This window comes from Trachypithecus francoisi, unplaced genomic scaffold (genome assembly GCF_009764315.1).
Source record: "Trachypithecus francoisi isolate TF-2019V2 unplaced genomic scaffold, Tfra_2.0 Lachesis_group11, whole genome shotgun sequence".
Classification (NCBI taxonomy): Eukaryota; Metazoa; Chordata; class Mammalia; order Primates; family Cercopithecidae; genus Trachypithecus; species Trachypithecus francoisi.
Window position 1 is genome coordinate 70165239 of NW_022681456.1, and position 18192 is coordinate 70183430.

An 18192-nucleotide genomic window follows, 5' to 3' on the forward strand; every position below is an offset into this window, starting at 1 on the left:
GCGTGAGCCACCACGCCCGGCCGAAGTGTTTTCTTTTTATATATATACTTTGGATTTGTTGTCAAGTGAATTGTTTCTGAGACTATTCCTTTCACCTCTATTCTCAAAATATGTCCATATCTCTACCCTAGAGTTGTCAGGACAAATGGAGGATCTCTTCCACCCTGGGGGAGGCTCTTTTAAGATCAGACTGGGATGACCTCTCCACTGTTCCCATCTCCCAAAAAGCACTGTCCCTTGAAGGCAACATATTATATTGGTTTTACCATCACCAGTAGTGAATATAAAAGCACAGGAGAAAATATTATGGTGTACCTATAACCATGAGCAACAAACCTCTCCACTCCATATTTCCTTCTTTATGCTTCCCTACCATGTCTTATAGATATTACTAAATCATTACTGTAAGGTTCCATGTATTTTCCCCTCTAAAGTACCATGACTTTCATGTGTTTCAAAACACCTAGTATTACTGTTGCTGTAGAAAGACCCCATGTAGGCAGAGGGATCCCAATGCTTGCAAGATCAAAATGGGTCAGAAGAGGGTGGGAAGGAAACGTAACTACATTGTGTTACTCTTGAAGGCTACATTTATTTAATAGTTAAGTACAGTTGGAAGGATAGTCAGTTAAAGAAAACAGCAGATTATAGATCAGTGACCTTGAGGTGGAAATAAACCCAGAACAGAAGGTAGAGGCATATTTAGTGAAAATAATTGGGCTGCCAGAGAGATTGGGGAAACAATTTCCTGCTAATAAAATCTAACAATAAAGAACATCTGCTAAGCAGAAATAATCTTGCCAAAATTATAACTCTCAAGTTGTCAAGTTGGATTTTGGACTTAACCTTGTTGAAGTCATTCAATCATTCAAAAAAGCATTTGTAAAACATCAATTGATTACGTAGCATTGCATTTGATCCCCTGGAGTAAAGAGAAACAAAAGACACAGATGCTTTCCTACGGAAATTTACACTCTGATCATTAGTTTTATGTGTCAATTCAGCTAGTCTACAGTATCCAGTAATTTAATCAAACACTAATTTAGATGTTGGTATGAAGATACTGTGTACATGTGGTTAACATCTATAATCGGTTGACTTTAAGGAAAGCAGATTACCTTCCATAATGTGGGTGGGCCTCATTCAATCAGCTGAAAGGCCTTAACATAAAAACTCATGTTTCCTAAAGAAAAACAATTCTGTCTCAAGACTGCAGCATCAATGCCTGCCTGAGTTTCTGGCCTGCCAGCATGCCCTACAGATTTTGGACTTGCTGAAATATATCCTGTTTGCTCTGTTTCTCTAGAGAACCCTGATTAATACACACTGTTATAAGCAATTACAAGCAAATAGTAAATGACAAGAATAAATTGGTTACAAGATGCTTTACAAAGTCATGCCCAAGAATGCATAGACACTGAGACAATTCTAGTATATAGTATAAATACAATAGCAGAGCCATGTACAAAAAAGACAACAGGAACACAGACAGTGTGCCTATATTTGCCTGGGGCAATCACTGTCAGGAACATCTGAGATGTGAAAGGACACACTGGGAATCTGTTACAGGGAAAGGAAAAAGCACATACAATTGAAAAGAAATGCCAGAATGCAAAGTAAATCTGTTGAAGCACAAAGTGAAAGGATGAGATGGAGGTCAAGGGATGTGGTAAGAGATCAAGTAGGATGCATAGGTGGAAACAGTCACATCTGCATGTGAGAAAGATCACAAAATCCTGGAGCAAGGGGCCCAAATTGTTTTATGCCCTTAAATTCCATAGCTGTTCAAATATTTTTTCTTGATTTCACAAACACATAAGTAAATATCACTGAATTACATGAAGATTCTTATTGTAGGCCCGATGTGGTGGGTCATGCTTGTAATCCCAGCACTATGGAAGGCTGAGGCGGGAAGATCACGAGGTCAAGAGATCAAGACCATCCTGGCCAACATGGTGAAACCCCGTCTCTACTAAAAATATAAAAATTAGCTGGGCGTGATGGCATGCACCTATACTCCCAACTACTTGGGAGGCTGAGGCACGAGAATCACTTGAATCCAGGAGGCGGAGGTTGGAGTGAGCCGAGATGGTACCACTGCACTCCAACCTGGTGATAGAGTGAGACTTCGTCTTAAAAAAAAAAAAATTATTATTGTAAATATATGCAGTCAAAAAGGGAAGTAGAACAAGTTCAGCAATGTGGAAGGATACAAGATTAATAAAGACTCTATTTCAATATGCTAACAATGAACATTTTAGAAAAAAAATTAAGGCAGCAATCCCATTTACAGTATTATGCAGCAAAAAGAACACAGTAACTAGAAAAAACTTTAATAAAAGAAGTTTAACAGCTGGGTACAGTGGCTCACGCCTGTAATCCCAGAACTTTGGGAGGCCAAGGCAGGTGGATCACTTGAGGTCAGGAGTTCAAGACCAGACTGGCCAACATGGTGAAACCCTGTTTCCACTAAAAATACAAAAGTTAGCCAGCTGTGATGGTGGGTGCCTAAAATCCCAGCTACTCAGGAGGTTGAGGCAGGAGAATCACTTGGATCTGGGAGGCAGAGGTTGCAGTGAGCCAAGATCTCAGAGCGAGACTCCATCTCAAAAAAAAAAGCTTTACACTTACACACTAACAACTACAAAACATTGTTGAAAAATATTAAAGAAGATTTAAATAAATGGAAAGACATCTCATGGTCATAGATTAGACAACATTTTTAAGAAGGCAACGGTCTCCAAATTGATATATAGATTCAATGCAATCCCTATCAAAATCTCAGCTAGTGTGATTTTTTGCAAATACTGACAGTTTAATTCCAAAATTTAAAAAAAAAAAAAAAAAAATCTTGAAAATAAAAGTTAGAGGACTCACATTTCAAAGCTTACTACGAAGCTACAATTAAGATAGTGTAGTACTGGCATAAGGACATACATATGTATCAATATACATCAATGGAATAGAATTAAAAGTCCAGAAATAAACTCTCACACTTATGGTTAACTGATTTTCAACAGGCATAGCAAGATAATTCAATGAAGAAAGAAAAGTCTTTTCAACAAACGGTGCTGCACAACAGGATATCCACATGCAAAAAAAGTGCATATGGACCTCTACTTTATACTTTAACAAAAATCAACACAAAATCAGAGGCCTAAATGTAAGGGCTAACACCATAAAATTCCAAGTAAATATCAATGACCCTGGGTTAGGCAATAGTTACTTAGAAATAACACCAAAACCACAATGACAAAATTAAAAATGGTTAAGTTGAACTTTGTGAAAGTTTAAAAGTTTTATGCCTCATAGGACACCATCAAGAGAACAAAAAGACAACACATGGGATGACAGAAAATATTTGCAAAGCATGTATCTGACAAGGGGTTTACAGCTAGAAAATATAAAGAACTCTTACAACTCAACAACAAAGACAAATAACTAAATTTTTAATTTAACTTCATTTTATTTTTGAGATGGAGTTTCCCTCTTGTTGCCCAGGCTGGAGTGCAATGGTGCGATCTCAGCTCACTGCAACCTCCACCTCCTGGGTTCAAGCGATTCTCCTGCCTCAGCCTCCCTAGTAGCTGGGATTACAGGTGCCTGCCACCACACCTAGCTAATTTTTTATATTTTTAGTAGAGACAGGGTTTCACTATGTTGGCCAAGCTGGTCTCAAACTCCTGACCTCAGGCGATCCATCCGCCTCAGTGTCCCAAGTGCTGGGATTACAGGCATGAGCCACAACACCCAGCTAACTCAATTTTAAAATGAGCAAATAATTTGAATATATGTTTCTTCAGGGTAGATACACAAATGGCCATAAGTACGTGAAAAAATGCTAAACATCCTTAACCATCAGGGAAGTGCCAATCAAAACCACAGATACTATATCACACTCACTAGGATAGATAAAATTAAAAAGTCAGATAGTAAGTATTAGTGAGGATGTGGAGAAATTAGCACCCTCATACACTGCTGCTGGGAACACAAAATGAGGCACCATTTGTGTTTCCATTTTGGAAAATAGTCTGGCAGTTCCTCAAAATGCTAAACAGAGCTGTGGTCACGCCACTGCACTCCAGCCTGGGTATCAGAGTGAGATTCAGCCTCAAAATAAACAAATACAAATAATAAAAATTAAAAGTGAGCAAGTACAGTCACTAGGACATTGCTGATAAATTTTACATGCCTAAACAGTGTTTCTCAAATTTGAATACTGAATGGAGTCTTTTATATTAAAGAGTCCAGAGAAAAACAAATCGTGAAATTCTGTATCATCATTTTAGCTTCATGATTGTTACTTGGTAACAATTTAATTGTTAACCCAAAAGCAAATGTGACTGAAAATAATCTAACATTCATTAACACGTAAATGGATAAGTAAAATGTAAAATCCATACAATGAGATACTAATCAGCAATTAAAAGAAATGAACTACTGACTCATGCTACATGTGATGAGCCTCAAAACATGCTAAGTAAAGGAAGTCAGGGATAAAATACTACACGTTATTTGATTCCATTTATATGTCTAGAAAAGGCAAATTTATAGAGACAGACAGTAGACCACTAGTTGCCTAGGGCTGGGGTGGGATTGGGGATTAACTGCATACAAAGATGAGGGGGCAACTTTTAGGGGTAATGAAAATGTTTTAAACCTGCATTGCAGTGATGGTTGCACAACTGTATAAATTTAGTCTTCTCAGTTGCTTATTCTGTTTTTTCAAGGCTGCAAGCTACCATTCCTCCATGGGTCTGATTGAGTCTAACCTTTTAAATATAGTGTACTGAGCACACCATCCTGATGACTCAGGCGCATCTCCATAAACACTAATTATTGCATTTTGCTGTGCTATAGCTCCAATATAGCAAAAGGGCTTACTGAGGTATGTGAGAGTATCTGTTCCTCCATTAAATGGCCCCAGGCTACTGTGGCTTAAGTTCTTCCTGTGTTGTCATCCTGTCTGCTATTTCTTACTTCTGTTCATGGCTTACATATAGCAAGTACCCTTTTTCTCCTTTCCCACATACTGACTCTATTGTTCTTTAAATTAGGAAGCTGACTTACTAAACTTGCCAGTTTACAGCTCTGTATAAATCAAAACCAAAGTTTTAGGCAGGAGCTTTTAGATTCCCCAGTATGTAAAATGCATAAGCTTTGGCACACGCACTTGCCTTTTTCAAAATACTCTGGTCCTTTACTGCGGTTCAGATAGTTGGACCACCTGATATTACTGTGCTGGGACTCCTCTTTGCTCAGCTCTCATCAACTAAACTCAAAGAACTCAAGAGAATGACAGCTTAGTCATCAGATAACCTGGACACATGCGGCCACTACCTGCTCCTGTGCCCAGAGCAGACTTTGATAAATGATCATAACATTTTGTTTTTTTAACTGAACACAACATGCTTCGGAATTCTTTCCGGCAGCCCTTTAGGAAGACACTAATGATACTGAAATTGTCACTTAAGATAAAATCCAGAAATATGGCCCAAAGCAGGGGCCCTCGGACATTTCTGATTAGGAACTATAACTATTTCCTAAATTTTATAATCTAATTATATTTAAAATACATAATGCTACATAAATTTTCCTAGAAAGATATAAAAGAAACTGGTTGTACTATTTGCCTTTGGGGGAGGGTAGCAGGCAGCAGCAGTAAAATGGAAAGTTTTCACTCTGTATCTCTGTATGTTTTCTTTTTTTTTTAGACAGGGTCCTGCTCTGTCACTCAGGCTGGAGTGCAGTGACATAATTGTGACTCAGTGCAACCTCAAACTCCTGGCTAAAGTGATCCTCCCACCTCAGCCTCCCAAATAGCTAGGACCAGATGCATGTATCATTATGCCTAAATTTTAAAAAAATATTTGTCGAGACAGGGGTCTCCCAAAGTTGCCCAGGTTGGTCTTCAACTCTTGGACTCAAGCAATCCTCCCAACTTGGCCTCCCAAAGAGCTGGGATTATAGGTGTGAGCCACTGCAACCAGCCCTACTCTGTGTGTTAATACCTTTTGGATTTCGAACATGTGACCAGTTACTTTGTTAAAAATCAATCTTTAAAACTGTGTAAGTAAAGCCTACCAGGACATATTAGAAGAGAAATGACAAGGAAAGTGCCACATACAGCTAGAGAGAACAAAACCTCGTTCTTTAATCCTTTTGCTTTCCATCCTCAACACCTGACTTCCATCTCATAGTCTCTAAGACACCGCTTCAGTTCCTCCCATTGTGTTCACATTCCAATCAATAGAACAGGAAGACAGAATAGAGCACAATCCTTCTAAGGACATGACACAGGAGTTGCACATGTTTCTGCTCACATCACTGTGATCAGAACCTGCTGACATGTTCATATACAACTGCAAGGGAACATGGGAAATACAGTCTTTAGAAGGTGGGCATCCAGTTAAAACTTGGAGAGTTGTATTACTAAAGGACAAAGGAGCATAATTGTTGGTGTACAAACAAATGCGGCAATCTCAGTCACAAATAATTAGTGCAAAATTCAGGGAGTTATCTCTGGTGGGAGGGAAGGGAATGCATTCCAGGGGATTTACGAGTACTGATAACATTTCATTTCTTAAGTCAAGTGATCACAACATGGAGTTTATTTTTTCACTGTTATTCCTACGTATATATAGTATATAAAATAGTCACTATGTGTATTTCACAATTTAAAAAAAAACAGGCTGGGGCCAACTGTGGTGGCTCACGCCTGTAATCCCAGCACTTTGGGAGGCCAAGGTGGGCAGATCACAAGGTCAAGAGTTCAAGACCGGCCTGGCCAACATGGTGAAACCCTGTCTCTATTAAAAACACAAAAATTAGCCAGGCGTGGAGGCACACACCTGTAGTCCCAGCTACTCGGGAGGCTGAGGCAGGAGAATTGCTTAAACCTGGGAGGCGGAGGTTGCAGTGAGCCAAGACTGTACCACTATACTCCAGCCTGGGCACCAGAGTAAGACTCTGTCTCAAGGCAGAGGTTGTGCTAAACCAAGACTGCACCATTGCACTCCAGCCTGGGCAACAGAGTGAGACTGTCTCAAAAAAACAAAACAAAAACAAAAACAGGCTGGGTGCGGTGGCTCACGCCTGTTATCCCAGCACTCTGGGAGGCTGAGGCAGGAAAATCACTTGAAGTCAGGAGTTCAAGACCAGCCTGGCCAACATGATGAAACCCTATCTCTACTAAAAATACAAAAAAAAAAAAAAAATGTATTTGTAATACAACACAAATTTACAATTTGTAAATTATAAATTAGTGCATGCCAATCCCAGCTATTCAGGAGGCTGAGGCAGGAGGATCACCTGAACCCAGGAGGTGGAGGTTGCAGTGAGCAGAGATCAAGCCACTGCACGCCAACCTGGGTGACAGAGTGAGACTCCATTTCAACAAACAAAACACAACAAAATAAAACACAACAACAAAAAACACATTAGAGTAGTTGAAGCTGAGTATAAGTGCATGTGGATTCATTGTACTAGTCTCTCTACTTGAAAGCATGCTCACACACATACACACACTTTATATACATATATAACAGTTTAATCCTAATATTATTTCAGACACACAGTACCTATAAAAACCAACTTTGTAAAAATTGTTCTAAATGTTGTGTTGCATTATACATAGATGAGAAATAAAGAATTGTGCTATTCTTAAACTGTTTACAATCTAATTGAGAGGTCAAGACTAAAATAATAGATATGATGGAATGACCAAAGAAAAGTATAGACAGAATCTAGAGAAAACAAAGATCAGTTCAGTTTAGGAAGACTGAGGTTGCTATAACCCTAGGAAATGAGCAAATGTGACAAAAATAGTAAGCCTTTAATCAAAATAATAATAAGCAAGCAAACTAATTTTAAGCAATTGGATTGTGCAGGCCTCTTCATGCAGCTGTCATTTTGTTTCAAAGTTTAGAATTAAGTTAACTGCAAACTGAGGAAATAGAAAAACAAGCAACTGTTCCACTTGCACATACTAAAATGGACTTAGTTACTTTATAACCAAATCTAGTCCATCACTTTAGAGAAGACTTTTGAACAGATGCCTCCAGTCTCTCTGAAGAGGCAGGAAAGCATGATTATCGGCAACTGTGGTTAGTCTGCCTTCTGCTTAGGTTGGATCTCCACTCCACAATTTATAAATTGTGACCCTGAAACACCTTGGAGATTAAGTTGCTTAATCTATCTTGGGCTTCAGCTTCCTCATCTATAAAATAAGGTTAATAATAGTATCTACCTACTAGAAATACTGTGAGGGTTAATACTGTTCTTGGAATAGTGTCTAGAACATAGTAAACATTCAATAAACCTTGTTGTTATTTGCCTTTTCCATGGCTCTTTGAAAATTAGCTCAGTTTTCCCTACAGTTCATTGGAGTGGGGAAGGTTATTTCAGACAAACGAGAGATCTGAACTTTGGCAAAATGTTTTTAAATAAATTTTTTAATAGAGATGGGGTTTCACCATGTTGCCCAGGCTGGTCTCGAACGCCTGACCTCAAGCAATCCACCCACCTCAGCCTCCCAAAGCACTGGGATTACCGGCATGAGCCACCAGACTCCCCAGCCAAATTTCTGTAAAACGTGTCTTGATTATGCAAGTACTATAAAGGCCAAACAAGGCAAGCTTGCAAGCCACGTCCAGTGAACTGCCAATCCCTGGTTTAAATTTTCATGAAGAACAATGTCAGGTGACTTATTGCATAAAGATGATGTTAAACTAAACTCGGCAACTTACACGGCTTAAACGATTCTAATTTAGAGTTCAAGCTTGATTATTACTCATACGGGGAGAAACTTGATGAGAATCCAGTTAATTTTAAAATCTCATTAATTTTTAAATGCCATCCATCAAATGCTAGAGTCTAGCTTTCTTCCTCAAAAAGTTGGGAGGCCAAACTGTGGTTAGCAGCAGCTCCCATTAAAGCTCAGACAATCCAGTTGGGGAGGTATGACTAAAAACAAACAATATGTGCAAAACAGTATGTGATTAAGGGCTAAACTGTTGTGATGTCAATGATGGATAGGCCAAGATTACGGAGCGCTCAGGCTGAGCAGGAACAACCAGAAAGAAATGGCATTGTGTGTGGACAAAGTTAACATTTTGCTCAGCTTTAAAGCACAAGTAGAATTCAGATTACAGGAGAAGGAGGAACAAGCTATAGTAAAGGCAGAGAGACAGGGGTGAGCTCAGCATGTACCAAAATGAGACCAGACAATACAACTCAACAGGGAGAGTTTACATTTTGGAGAAGTGGGGAAAATAAACTTGCATAAACACGGGGCAGGACTGGGAATGGCTCATTTTTCCTTTACAGATTTATCCAGTGTTGAAATTATTTGCCCTGGGGTTCCTCACCTCTTAGTATGGAGAAGCAAGAACAAACCATATTAGGAATAGTGCTTTTGAAGAGCAACTATGAGGTTTCTCCAGGGCAAGGACCTTAATTCTATTAACCTTTGAATTCTTAGCACCTAGGACAGTAACTGGCACATAGTAAATAACTGTTTCCAAAATGCCTGGCAAATAAATGACTGAATAGCCACATAGCAGCAACCCAAACCAGCAGGTCAGAACTGTCTCTAATAAAAAAAAAAAAAAAATAGGTGCACAAGTGTGGTTGAGAGGTCATAATCTATAAACATCCTCAAATAGATGTGTTTTATCACCTCTACTGCTCACTCCTGTTATACATAAACCTTTTCTTTAGTTTACATTGTTTTTTTACTTAGGTTTGATAGTACAAAATCCTAAACAATAATTTCTTTGTTATTTGTTTATTTTTGGAGATAGAGTCTCACTCTGTCACCCAGGCTGGAATGCAGAGGTGTGATTTTAGCTCACTGCAAGCCTCTGCCTCCAGGTTCAAGTGATGATATGCCTCTGACTCCCAAGTAGCTGGGACTACAGGTGCATGCCACCATACCTGGCTAATTTTTTGTGTTTTTAGTAGAGACAGCATTTTGCCATGTTGTCCAGGCTGGTCTCGAACTCCTGGCCTCATCTGATCCTCCTGCCTCATCCTCCCAAAGTGCTGAGATTACAGGCGTGAGCCACCACACCCAGCCCTATTTTTAATTAAAAAAAAAAAAGCATGGCCGGGCACAGGTGACTCACGCCTGTAATTCCAGTACTTTGGTAGGCCGAGGCAGGTGGGTCACAAGGTCAGGAGATTGAGACCATCCTGGCTAACACAGTGAAACTGTCTCTAGCAAAAATACAAAAAATTAGCTGGGCATGGTGGCACGTACCTGTAGTACCAGCTACTCGGGAGGCTGAAGCAGGAGAATTGCTTGAACCCGGGAGGCAGAGGCTGCAGTGAGCCGAGATCGTGCCACTGCACTCCAGTCTGGGTGACAGAGCAAGGCTCCATCTCAAAAAAAAAAAAAAAAAGGCAAAGAAAAAAGAAAAAAGCAAGGGCAAGCGGAGATATAAGACATTGCTTAGTTCTTAACTGCAAAGCTGTTGTCATCAACATCACTTATTTACCAAATTAAGCATAGAATAGTCCATTGGAGGTATCATGAAATCTGTATCAGTTTAAGACTACAATTTATTACATGCTGTCCCCCAAAATAAAATAAACCCTGTTAAGAGCTCTATCAAGCTTCTAGAAAGTTTTTTGACACTAACATGACCTCTGCATTGAGTTCAATGCCTCATATTTATTAGTGAGTTATTTCTAAAGGCAGATACACTGGGGCAAAGATTCCTTACATTTATTATATAAGGAGTCACTTCATAGCTTCTATTTAAACTCTTACAAACATATATAATACAGAGATTTTAAAAATCACATGCACACACTGTTAAATTAAGTTTAGCCTAATGCTGCCTCCTTACATATTTTAAGTTGAGTCCAAGGTTTCCCTATACATAATGAACTGTAACCTAACTGGATGTGTAAACAGTCTGTAACCTACTCTTGTGCCAATCACCAAGTTTTGGCCAATCAAAGGTGGCCAGCTGTTCAAACCATGTTCAAATAAGGCAAACGCAGAGGTGTAACCAATCTGGGTGGTTCTGTATCTCACTTCCAATTTCTGTAGCCACTTTCCTTTTTCTGTCCATAACTTCCACTAAGTGGCTGTGCTGGAGTCTCTCTGAACCTATTCTGGTTTGGTAGCTGCATGACAGGTGAATTGTTCTTTGCTCAATTAAACTCTGTTAAATTTAATTGGCCTAAGGTTTTTCTTTTAACAACAAAAGTACAATTTGTAATATTCCTATTATGTAGCAAACTTGGTTCTTTTTTGGGGGGGGGAGTGGGGGGACAGGATTTCACTCTGTCACCCAGGCTGGAGTACGATGGCACTCCACGGCTCGCTGCAGGTGATTCTCCTACCTCAGCCTTTGGAGTAGCTGGGACCACAGGTGTATGCCACCACACCCAGCTAATTTTTGTATTTTTTGTAGAGACAAGGTTTCACTGTGTTGCCCCAGCTGGTTTCAAATTTCTGAGCTAAAGTGATCCGCCCACCTCTGCCTCCCAAAGTGCTGGGAATGCTGGGATTACTGGTGTGAACCATCGTGCCAAGCCTGGTTCTATTTTTGAGAAGGTAAACCTCATTCTTGAGGAACTTTTAAGGTATGGCATTATCATACTTTAGCACTTTTTAATGTAATCATGGTAACTCAGCTGGTTCTAAGTAAGTTGGCAAAAACAATAGTGAAACTTAACCAATGACGTGGTCAATGAGGTAAGAAATGAAATATACGTCATACCTTTTCCAATAGACTAATAGACTAGTCTAACTGGTCCAATTTAAAACAAAAAAAAAAAGTCAAACATGTGAGGTTTCCTTAGCATTCCTTTTACCAAAAGGTATCTATGCATTCAAACTTACTTAAAAGTTTTCTATCTTTTTAAAAATTTAAAACAATATCTAACAGTGGCAAATGTGAAGATACCCTAGAGATTAACTAAAATAACATTAACACACATTTAATAGCTCATAACCAATGCTTTGAGTCTACTATCATTTCAAATGATTCTAGATTGAATAATTCTGGATTGTTTGTAGAGTTTCCTTCAGTTTTGTAATATTTATATAATATAAATCTCTTAAAAGTCTCAGCAACACGTTCAGTTTAAAACCTGGAATGATTTAAATTTTAATTTAAGGAAATTTCCCATACTGGAACAGAGACAGAAGTGCCCAATGAAGTGTTCATTTTATCTGACAATTACCTTTTAAAATTATCAGAAGGGAATACATTAAATGTCCAAGGAAAATATTCTCATTCAAGATAACAATATGGCTGTTCAAAATGAACACAGAATGCATAATTCTCTTCTAACTTAGAAATGGGATGTCCTGAGCTGACTGTATTATATTAGATTCTGTAACTGTGAAACCCAGCTCTCAGTCATACTGGTCTCCACATTTCTGAATGAATTAAAAGCCTTCCAACAAGCTTCCTTTCCACCACAGGAAATCCTGTTGGGAGTCCCCCCTGCAAGTTTGCGTCATGCTCACAGTTTTTCATTTTGTGTGCTTTGAAAGACCAACATTAGCTGTATTTCACAGGAATTTCTTCCTTTTCTCCCCCAACAGTTTGCAGGACAAACTGGTTAGATACAAAGTCAGCATAAATCGAGCTCTGCTTTCTTATCATAGTAAAAAGCAGCTGTGCTAAGGGTGTGAGACACCTCCACTCCATGTACCCGAAGCTTTCTAATTCTCAGTATTTGAAATAGATTCAGCTTCAGGTGAGTGAGTCTGTTGTGCCTTCTCATTCTCTGATTCCTATATTCATATCCAGAAATACCTTTGAAAAACATCAAGGAAAAAAATCTATATCCCTCCCCCAAATCCAAAGGCTAACCAAAATAAAATCCCCAGAAACAACTAGATTAGTTAACTGTGTTCTCAAACTGAATTTGAGCTTCTGAATAAAGACACACGAAAATGCAATTAAATTAAATCTAGTGCAGAAATATTTTACTAAGTTGAGAGGAACCACAATTTTAATAAAACTGTGGGAAATTATGCTATTTTAAGACACATTTGAAATAGCAGACAAGGTAAATTGAGGTTGTTACCAAAGGAATTCTTGAGGGCATGTCAGAGTTACAGCCTAAATAGAAGGCTAACTGAATTCCTTTTAGAGGAATTTTTTTCACCTCTTGCCATTGACTATACACAAATTTCACTGATGAACATGAAAATATCCCTTTGGGCCAAATAAAAGTCACTGCAATAATGAAAGAGTAGGAAAGCTGAAAGTATAGCTGACATGTCCAAACATTATTCTCATAAGCATTGCTCTAGTTCTCATAACATTACCAATCCTAAATTTGGCTGCACATATTCTTATGGTAACATATTAAGCTAATTTCCAAACAAAAGCAATTATTTCTTTTATCTATTCCTATATAATATCTATTCCTATATAAACCATATTAAATAGCACATATATTCTGGCATTAGGTGTCAGATGATAAGATCTTTTATTTAAAAACAGAAAATCTAACAAAATAGACATTCAGTGGTTCCATTTGCATCACAAAAGGTTAGTAATGTAAGATAATGGTTTCTTCCTAAATGTCAACTAAGATTCAATTTATGTCTATTAAATAAAAAGAGGTCCTTGAGATCCGTCCTTGTTGTTGTCATTCTCCAAAACACTGACACTCATCTCCCTCGTGTAGCCCCATGGAGAGGTTCACAAGTCTTCTTCAGGAGCAAGGTTCTCTGATCAAATAAATTTTGGGAATGAAATGCAGGGTGAATTATTTTCTAAATGTAATTTGGTCACAGAACTAAGGTTTCCCAAATTTATTTGGCTATAGGACTTTCTTTCCAACTAATTCCAAATTAACAGCGTCAGCATTCTTGGGAAGACACTGGGAAATGCTGCCTTAAAGAAAAGATGGTAAAGTGATGGCCCATGGGCCAGTGTCTGCCCACATACATATTCTGTCTGGTATACATAGAGTTTTAAATAAAAATTAAGCCAATATTGACATTTGGAGATTTCATATAAACATCATTTACTAATACTCCATTCCCACATGATTGTAACTGGCTAAATGAAGCTTGGCAATGGATTTAGACCACTTAGACAGGGTACACATTCTCCATGCTAATGAAATCCTTTCTCTTCTCTACAATCTCTCACCCACAGTCTGCTTTATGCCTGTGTATTACCTGCCTGCCTCTCCTAGGCATTTATTTGCCTTTGAGAACCTGTGCAGAGGATAGGGGAACATGGAGAAAGAACCACATAGCAGTTTCCCTGAGTTGTTCAACTATGGGTAGGAAAGTGTCTCTCTAGTAAACCTCAAAACTTTGGCTGTCACACATTCTATCTTTTGGTGCTCAAGATTTGTGTCTGGACTTTATACTCCTACCAAATTATTAATACAGCACCATCGTATTATTATTAACAAGAACAATTTATAGGGAACTTACTAAGTTCTAGTCACTAGGCCAAATACATGGATAATAGATCATTTAACCCCCACAAAACTCTATGGCATATGTCCTTTTATTTAAATCCCCCTCCCTCCCATTTATAGATGATCAAATAAGGTTAGACTTTCCAAGGTCACACTATGAGTAAGTGGCAGAGCTGGCAGAGCAAGGTGATTGTCTCCAGAGCCCACAGTCACAACCATAACACTACATTGAGTCTTACAAGAAAATCTGACTGAGTGAAGAGCAAACCTGAGCAGGAAGTTTGGCAGAAGGTAATGTTTCGTTGTACAATACACTAAAGAATAAAGGCACAGCTGATTGCAGGGGCAGAATGCTCCCACGGAGCAAATGAATTTGAGACACTATGCCTTGAATTCCCCATGAAGCAAAGACGTAAAGATCATCAAGTATTATATTTTTTAGTTGCTAACCAAGTTAACAACAACCCCAACTTCTATCTTTGTCTATGTCATCACTTTAGATATAACTGAAAGCATTTTACAGATGTAGGAGATATAATCTCATTTTACCCAAAGGAAATGGAAGGTTTCTAGGTTAAAGGCTCTGCCTGAGACCTTACACCTTATAGAACAAAGAGAGTCGTGAATGTGGAGTCCAAATTCAGGTCTTTCACTTCCAGATCTAGACTCATTATGAGTGACTCTGGAGTAAATAGGGATAGAACTGTGTTGTCTAATACACATTTCTATGATGATGGCAATGTTGTATACCTGCTCTGTCCAGCACATTTCCAAATTTAGTTGTGTGGCCAGAGAACTACATTTTTAATTATTTTTAAATAATGTTAATTCTAATTTAAGTGGTCAAATGCAGCTAGTTACTACTGTATTGGAAAGCAGAGGGCTCAACATTCCATAAACCTTTTCAACCACACTTCCTGCATGTGTACCAAGAAATATACTTTGTATGAATGCTTGATAACTCCCATATGGGATAAGCTATTGATCAGAAGGAGCCAAAGAAGGCTCCAGTCTTGAGTTGAACACTAAAGTTTATATTAAGCTACCAAGTCATATCTTGAAAAATAGCAGAGTGCCTTTAACACAGCACATGCTCAACAAATGTTTACTTCAGTAAACAAATGAAGGCGCCAGGTACGGTGGCTCACACCTGTAATCCCAGCACTGTGGGAGGCTGAGGCAGGCGGATTACCTGAGGTCAGGAGTTTGAGACCAGTCTGGCCAACATGGCAAAACCCTGTCTCTACTAAACAAATACAAAAATTAGCCAGGTGTAGTGGCAGACGCCTGTAGTCCCAGCTACTTGGGAGGCCGAGGCAGGAGAATCACTTGAAACCAGGAGGCGGAGGTTGCAGTGAGCCGAGATTGTGCTACTGCACTGCAGCCTGGGCAACAGAGCAAGACTCTGTCTCAAAAACAAACAAACAAAAATGAAGACTTTTGTTTCTTAACATACAAAAGAACTCCATAGTAATTTAGAGTAACAAAGCTCTGACAAATAGTGGATATCAAAATGCATTAAAATATTCAGATCTAGTAAAAGTGTAGCAGACTTAGCGATGCAAAGATTTGTCCAAGTCAGTTAGAGAGGGACTTTGAGCAAGTCACTTGGCCTCTCTAGTTGCAGTTTACTTTTCTGTAAAATGAGACGATAGGACTATTCGTTCCTAGGCATTTTCAGCTGTCAAATTCTAGCTGTCAGGCATGTCTGAGGCACTCAATAAGTCTTTTCTATTTGGTAACTGTAGCTGAGAACAGCTTAAAACTATAAAATCAGATCCCGAAACTTACTTTCTTCTTTCCCCTGAAACCCTTGCCACCTTGCAGAGTTATTAATAAAGAACAGTACATTCCAGTCTCTTCTTAGCCAGGGATGGCCCCAGCTGCCTGACACACATATAATGACTACTAAGCCCTACATTTGCAAAGCCTGGCTTTCTTATGATAATGGACTCAGCACAGTTCTTCTCAGATCTTCACTTTCTTTATTCATTTACTATAGCTGAAAAGAAAAGACTCCTCCATTTAAGCCCAAAAATGACAACCTGATTTTAGTTGACATATACAACATGCATTTTCCAATCAACTAAACAATGTCTAATTGGGGAGTGGGCTGGGAAAAAACAGCATAATCGCCGTCTAACTATAGCAGCAAAAGATTGGATTCATGTAGCAATAGCTTAGATATGTTGCACAGAATTCCAAAGATCCTTATTTGGTACTTACATTTACTGTGTTGCTCTTCTTCTAAATACCTACATAACTGAACAGCCGAGCTCAGAGGGTATGCAATCAAGGGCATAGCAAACAACTTCAAAGCCTTGGCACCACTTAGGTTAATAATATATAATTGCTACAATTTTTTTTAGCACAGTACTTTTAATTAAATACACTACAGTCTCTACCTACCTACTTATTTTCAACCATAGGCAGCCACTTTGCACTCCGAATTGAGGCATCTAGATTGTGCCCTTTTTCAAAAACCATGCATCTCCTCAATAACGTTTCTCATAATGCTGGCTTAGAGTGGAGAGACAGCCGCTTTCTAAGTCCAGCTTTGGAGACAGGATTCAAAAACAGAGTAAGCTATAGCTTTAAAGAGCTACATATGGTGCTTATCATGGTTTTGTAAATCAGGTGCTATAACTTCCCATACTGTAACCCACAAGAGGCAGAGAACATGGGAAAGGAAAGGGAGGGGAGAAAAAAAGACCACTTTTATTCTGACTGTTAAAATATACAAGCATCTCAAAAACATTTTCTTTCTAATTCTAAAAGACAAAGAGAAAAGTGAGAGATGAATATGTTCAATTCAATAATATCATTACATAGAAGGCATTTGTCTAGAATATTTTTAATGATTTTCATAATGAAACTAAGAATGATTCCATGTGAACAATGATTATTACATATTTTATGACTCTTCATTATTTTTCAGAGCTGTTTTTCATTAGTCCTATCTGACATTAAACTTAGAGATATGGCAGTAAGCACCAGAAGAACTGAAAACAGAACATTTAAAAATGGTTGACCCTGTAATTCAAGACTAGAGGTAGGGAAGGAGGGAATGGTTGCTTTTCATTAAAAACTTATTTATCTATTTTGTTTTTAAATTATATGTATATATTACTTTGATCATAGTTTTTTGTTTAAGTTACATAATTGAATCTGGAAAAAGAGTCGTACAGTAGAATTTCTGTAATGAATATTTTTTCTACAACCTTCACCTCTTTTCTTTCTTTCTTTCTTTTTTTTTTTTTTGACAAAGTCTTGCTCTGTGGCCCAGGATGGAGTGGAGTGGCACAATCTCGGCTCACTGCAGCCTCTTGAACCCTTCTGGGTTCAAGTGAATATCGTGCCTCAGTCCCACAGTAGCTGGAACTATAGGCGTCTGCTACCACACCCAGCTAATTTTTGTATTTTTAGTAGAGATGGGGTTTTACCATGTTGGCCAGGCTGGTCTCAAACTCCTGGCCTCAAGTGATCCTCCCACCTCTGTCTCCCAAAGTGCTGGGATTACAGGTGTGAGCCACCATGTCTGTCCGCATCATTTTTTTCAAAGGGGACATAGATTTGCCTCCTTTGTCAATATTTTTACTGAATATACTAATATTTTTCAAATGTTAACAACCCATCAATAGTTTCCATCAGCTCAACAAAGCATGCCCTCCATGCCAGCTCTATGTGAAGAGATTTACTAGGTGCTAGGGACCCAGCCAGATCCTAAGTAATCCCCTCCCAGCTGTAAACCAACAGGTACTAAGAGAAATATGGGCC

The 18192-nt window shown here is 38.6% G+C and overlaps 1 protein-coding gene across 2 annotated transcripts in view; it reads right to left on the bottom strand.

The window, feature by feature from the left end:
- SRGAP1 (SLIT-ROBO Rho GTPase activating protein 1) overlaps positions 1-18192 on the bottom strand; it is a 326848-nt gene that overhangs the window by 252715 nt on the left and 55941 nt on the right. The gene's annotated exons all lie outside the window — the stretch shown is intronic.